Consider the following 6,672-nt stretch of genomic DNA (forward strand, 5'->3'; position numbering starts at 1 on the left):
AGGAAGCACGTGCAAACATGAGGCAGAATCGAGACTTCCAGCTAAAATTTCCAGGATCCATTCTCAGCTGCAGATGGCATACTTTGTCTTTGGAAGATGGAGCACCAAAATACGCTCTAGATGACTTGGTTTTAAGGCATCCATGTTACAAGTTTACTGAGGAAGTTTTTTACTCCCCTATTTCTTTATTTTAATGTAGCTGACACTAGGCTGTGTAATCTTATAAATCAGGTGCAATACATCTATGTGCTTATTTTGTAGACATATGTAGACAAACCTAGACCCAATGCTTACAGAAGAGTTTGAAAACAATTCAATGTATTTTAATTCACTAACAAAACATTTCCATCCTTCTTTGGCCATAGGTGAATGCCATAGTTCCATGCATCTCTGATAAACATAAAATAACCACCAAAAATCTATCAGTTAATTCCATTATTAAATAGTCAGCCCTCTGTCCTTTTTCTGGCTTTCTCAATGCATATGCCTTAACATCATCACTTCTCATATTGTGTCTTTAAAAATACATATAAAATAGAAAAAGTTGAATGATAAGAATCAAAACACTAATCATATCACCCAATAAAACCTAGGAATTTTTTTTAATGAGTTTCCATTTCTTTTTTAAAATGTTGATTTATTTATTTGAGATAGAAAATGTGTGAGCACGAGAAGGGCAGAGAGAGGGGCAGGGGAGAGAAAGAATCCCAAGCAGGCTCTGCATTGTCAGCACAGAGCCTGATGCAGGGCTTGAACACAGGAACCATGAGGTCATGTCCTGAGACAAAATCAAGAGTCAGAATCTAAGTAACCCAGGTGCCCCTAGGTATTGCTTTTTAAGGAGGGATTTTAATTTACCAAATATATCAATTCAAATTTGTGTGTCATGCACAAGCTTACAATCTTTTCACTTCCTTTCTGTGGTGAAATTTAAAATATATGAAAAGGATCAATATATGGGTTTAATGCAGTAATAATTAGATAAACCTACACTTTCTCTAGCCAATCATCTTCCATTGGAAGAGTATGTGGTCAACCTACCAATTCAATCTCCCAGTATGGTCATCAATACCAGTATTCTTATAGATATTGTTAAATCATTCAGTGGGCCAGCTGTCAGTTAATCCCAGATCCCAGATTTCTTATTTCCTGTATCATACTGCAAGTTTGCACACTCATTGATTCCCAATAGAAAATTTCCTTAAATAATCCCCGCTTTATGTCCTCTAGTAAGAATCCTAGACATTTTTAATAGGTGTCTGGTCTAATTTACTGTATATTAGATAAATTTTCTTCTTAAATTTATTCATGATGCTTTCAAAGTTAAAGAACATTTATTGAAAATATAGTGTCCATAAATGTATTTCTATAGCCTACTGGGACCAAAAGTTTCACATAGGTTCCTTGTGCTTTTTTCTTCCAAAGTCAAAGACTATTTTCCCTGAGCTATGCTACTTCCATCTAGAGGAGGATTCATAGATAACCCTTCTCACATCAGTCTGCACAGTATTTCTCAACCAAGCCTCCTAGAAGGCCAACAATATGTTGAATTTTTTAAACTACCTTTCTAAAACCATATCTTGTATACAGGCCACTTATTACCCTTTATATTTTTCCTAAGATATAGTGCATTCTAAATGGCAATAGAAGCTCATGAATCTTTTTCCTCAGTATATCTCTCCTCATTATAGATGAGTTTGGCTTATCCTATGACTTCTAGACTTGAGCCAAGATGACTCAAGTTCCTCTTAGAATGTTTCAAACAATTTTGTCTTATCGACCAAACATATTGTTGCCAGTTAGTTTATTGATTAAGTAGTTTGAGAATCTATATTGGAACCAGAAAAGATGACCTCCTCAGTAGAATGTCATATGGATGGCTGTAACTTCCAAATATAGTTTAGTTGGTGTATTCCAAAAAATTCCCCACAGGTATACTTAAAGAGCATTGGGACTATTGTGAGCCTACCCAGTCTTTCCTAAACTAACACTGATTTCAGTTTGCTAAGTATTCTTTATCTTGATTTTGGCCTCTATTCTTGAAAATCTTGGGACAGAGAATACTACAATAAGTTGATCAGTGAAGATATTTTAAGACTATTTTATTTAGGTACTTTTCTCAACATATAATAATGTAAGTCAATAATTACATAATGGTACATGGCTCAGTTGTTCAACAAAATTCTTTGTAGGAGTTTTAAATGTAAGACTTTCCATAGCTTATCTCTCAAAAGCTGTCCAATGTGATTACTATAACATGTAAAATGAGAAACAAAAGAAAAATCAACTTCAGAGTTTTCTCAAATGTTCATCCACAGAAAGTTATTAAAATCATTGAGATGTACCATCACATAGATAATGTAGAATGAGTGCTTGCTGAATCCAGGACCCATCATGGATCATCAGATTCAAACAAAGGAAGAGATTCTGACAGGAAATAGCTTAAACCTTATGGGCATCTATGAATAAAGATAGGAGCATGACTCTCTTGCTATCAAGGCACCAAAATATTGTTACATTTTCCTTTCAGGATTACCAATTTGTTTTCTCCTGTTCAATCAGCAATTATGTCCACTTACTTCCATTTATTATTAAATTTCACCCAGAAAGTCGCCTTGGGATAGATCTGTCAAGTTCAGCAAGGGTGCTGACTCATAGTGCTGGGCACAGCATAAGACCCGCCAGTGTCCATTCCCAGATATATCAGGTAGGATTGGAAAAATATAGGTTAATGAAACTGCTCATTCACAAGGTAGTAAAGAGGCAGAACCATTAATCTCAGTTTAGATAGGTGACAGGAAGGAACAATCATACTATTATTCTTTAAGAACCCAAATATTTAATATTTAGAATTGTTATGGTGTCATGTTTAAAAGTTGACAATTTTGTCTGGAACTAGTAACTGCAATCTAGGTCCCAGAACTGCTAGACCAGGTAGAGGAGAAGGAGGAGAGGAAGGAGGAAACAGAAAGAGGAGGAGGAGGAAGATTAGGAGGAGGGGTCAAGGGGAAGGTGGATGGGGAAGGAGGGGGAAGAGGAGAAAAAGAAAGAGGAGGAAGGGAAGGGGGAGGGGGAGGGGGAATAAAAGAAAGAGGAAGAGGAGGAGGGGGAGAAAGAGGAAGAAATAAGTTCATATAAGTCCATTCTTACATCAGGCTCCACCATCTATTTCCTATTTTTTTCCTTGATATCTCATCAGTCTATCCAATGGTACAACCCATTTACCTTCACACATTGTTTTAACACATAAATCACTGTATCTTTCAAGATATTTTTTTCAGTCTCCAATCACCACCCAATTTCATAACCAGATATTTCAATAGTTCATTCCAAATTTCAAACAGTCCACTACTTTTTGGAATGGAAGTTTTATGAAAAGCCTATTGTATGTGATGTTTCCTAGTTCATTGTTGTACTCCACCTGCTGTAAAGTGAGTTTCCTGTTCAAAGAACTTAATGGTCTGCACATTAAAAACTTTATTTTCTGTAGCAGGCAATAGCATTGGAGATTTGTTTTAGTTGCTGAGTATACAATTCCAAATCCAGAATGAATATTTATCCCAGTCAAGATCCGCAACTGGGGCCAAGGGTAACTTGCCAGTATCATCCTCTAATTAGATGCAGGTCAGCCCAGATCCCCTCAGGGTGCTTTTAAGTGGTTTTGTTTTCTGACGGGTCTTGTTGAACAAAGAGAATTATTAGACCGATTTTGGGGGGAGGTTAAAGAAAATTTTTAATGTTTTATTTATTTCTGAGAGAGACAGAGACAGCGTGAGCAGGGGAGGGTCAGAGAGAGAGAAAGACACAGAATCTGAAGTAGACTCCAGGCTCTGAGCTAGCTGTCAGCACAGAGCCTGATGTGGGGCTCGAACCCACAAACCATGAGATCATGACCTGAGCCGAAGTCAGATGCTTAACCGACTGAGCCACTCAGGTGCCCCATATTTTGAGGTTTCAAAGACAGTGAGGTGCATGTTTTCTCTGCCAGTTTTTACGTCTGAATGGCTTCATGACTACTCATTTCATGTACTCAAGTGATTACTTGCAAGGAGTGAAAAATAACATCTGTTTTTTTTTAGATCCAGTTCCATTCTGAAGCACTCATGTGTGTGCAGGCGTGTGTGTGTGTGTGTGTGTGTGTGTGTGTATGGACACAATCAATTTATTATATACATCTTTGATTTTTCCTCTTAAAACAATAACTTTTTCATGACAATATTGCCACATACTGGGACTCCTTTTATCTTCTAATAATTTAAGACACAGTTAATAAATCATATTGCCAATTCATTAGCCACTGTCTAAGAATTGGTTAAAAACGTTACTGTTTTATTTTTTTATAATTATTTTTATCTAGCTCTTCAGATGCCACAAGGAACACTGGCCCTAGTACTGCTAACTTAATGGATCTGGTTTTAAGTATTTTTGCAAATTTCAATCTTTGACCTGATACAATACAGCTGCATTTCAGATTGAGTATCCTGGGAAGTACTGTATGGGAACATTATTGCTTATTTAGAATTAATTTATTAACTGATGATTAGGGACACACCTATGCAACTGGAGAGTTAAGTAATTCCTCAACTAAATCTAATATAGAACTCAACGTATGGCAGCCACCTCTTCATCTCATCATGGATGAGATGGGTACTGTGGCAACATGTTTTTTAATATAAAATTTCGAACTCCTCTGTGTGTATCTTTCTCTGTTGGAATGTTGTTTTGATATAATCCATGACATGAAAAGTGCTTTGTGTCTCAAAATAATTTCATGTCCTTCCATTGCAGAAACATTTTCATTGTAAGCCCAGTAACAAACCTAAAATTGTCTTTCAAAACGAATTTATATGGCAACAGCTTCTGGCAAGCTTCTACTCCAAAATCCCAGCAGTTATTATTGCTGGGTAAAAGATATGAGCTTTTGCAAATGGCCCTAGACAACATGAGTGCAAGTGGCTGACACTTATATCATTTCAGCATTGGGCTTGTACCACCCCAAGAAATAGACTGGATAAGCCATTAGATGGAGTGTTTTGAAACGCTGAGTGTCTTCTGTTGTACATAACATCATTAAAATTCATCTTTTTCTCTGATACTCTTGTGAAAAGAGACTAGTAAAATTCTCACTTGTGGTATGTGATTTCTCCAGAGACCAACAAGCCAATCAATCTTCTTGCTTTTTATTTTCACTTTGGAGATGGCAGAGAAAGTAACTTAAGTTTTGGTTCTTTGAGGTATATCTGTAGTGTCTCCAGCCCAGGTAATTTTTAAGAATATTATCATTTGTGCTTGACTTTGTAGTTTAGCTGGGTTAATCCATGACTCTCTGGTGGCTATATTGATTTATCAGCATTTAGTTTAGTTCATTTGACCTTCAGATTGAGTTGTCAACATAGTATAATCAATATGATGAATAACAGTCTTTTTTTCATTTAGTGAGGTCTAAGTCTCCTCATGACAGAGTTGGTCAATAATCAGCAGGATCTATATCTGTGTGAGAATACAGTAAGTATTTGTTGGGTTCCATTCCACACAAATAAAAATTAGTTTGGCTTCCTTTTGAAATAAGAACTGGGAGGAAAAAAAAAAACTAACCAAATTGCTCACAAAATACTGATCTACTTTAGCATGTTGTATAGTATGACTTGTTAAAACCATACTGAATACAGAATACTACTAAAGCAACACTTTGTCTAATTCTTTACACCTTGCAAGTAAACTACAAGATTTACTAGCTTTCCTCGCAGATAATCCTGGAATATTAAACATGACTCTTAGGGTACTAATTTATTTAAATATTATTAATGTATTTAAAATATTATTAAATAAGGCAAAAATCCCTTGATGACATCCAAATATCCCACACTGCTTTAAATTAAGTTCCTGAGTAGATTTAGGTAATTCTAAAGAGGTCCATCTAGCAAACCACATTTAAACAGGTGAAGAGGAGATTGGCATGGCTGTCTTTTTCCTAATGGTTTAAGTATGGAAAAAAATCCCACATTCATACATCATATCTAATCTCATAGTACTTTCTGATAGGCATAATACATTAGAATACAATACTTTCTTCCATAAATATCTACTTTGAGTCATTTTTACATGTAAGCCTTCCAAAATTGTATCACTATATTCCCTAACAGAAGCATGTCATCCCTTAACTATTTTATTAGCAATTTATTTCCTTAGCCAATTTGGATATGAGTACATTGAGCAGTAGTATCCAATAGTTTCCTCATCACCCTCAGGCATTTAACTCATGTCAATGTAATTGTTCTCAGATCTCTTGAATTTTTGTGTCAAGGGACCCTTATCAACCCATCACACAGAAATGCAATTCCCTATTTTATTTCACACCATTTTGATCATTACTTGTTCTGAAGAGAACATAGTTTCTATATTTGTGTTATCATCACATTTTAAAAGTTCATTTAGGCTAGGAAAATTTGAGTGATTTTGTTCCAGTTCTTTTATAGTCTAAAGAGTTGATGGACCAGCCAGACCACCTAATATTTACTGTAATCTATTAAAAATTTTATAGTGACTTCCTCTAACTCCTAGTTTATTTCATTTTAAATGAACTATAGAAATGTTTTCACCGGCTTAATTGTCTCAAAGTTATTCAGTGTTTTAATCTTGCTTTCTTCTTTCAAAATAATTTCATATATTTTC

This window comes from Crocuta crocuta, unplaced genomic scaffold, assembly GCF_008692635.1.
Source record: "Crocuta crocuta isolate KB4526 unplaced genomic scaffold, BGI_CrCroc_1.0 scaffold369, whole genome shotgun sequence".
Taxonomy (NCBI): Eukaryota; Metazoa; Chordata; class Mammalia; order Carnivora; family Hyaenidae; genus Crocuta; species Crocuta crocuta.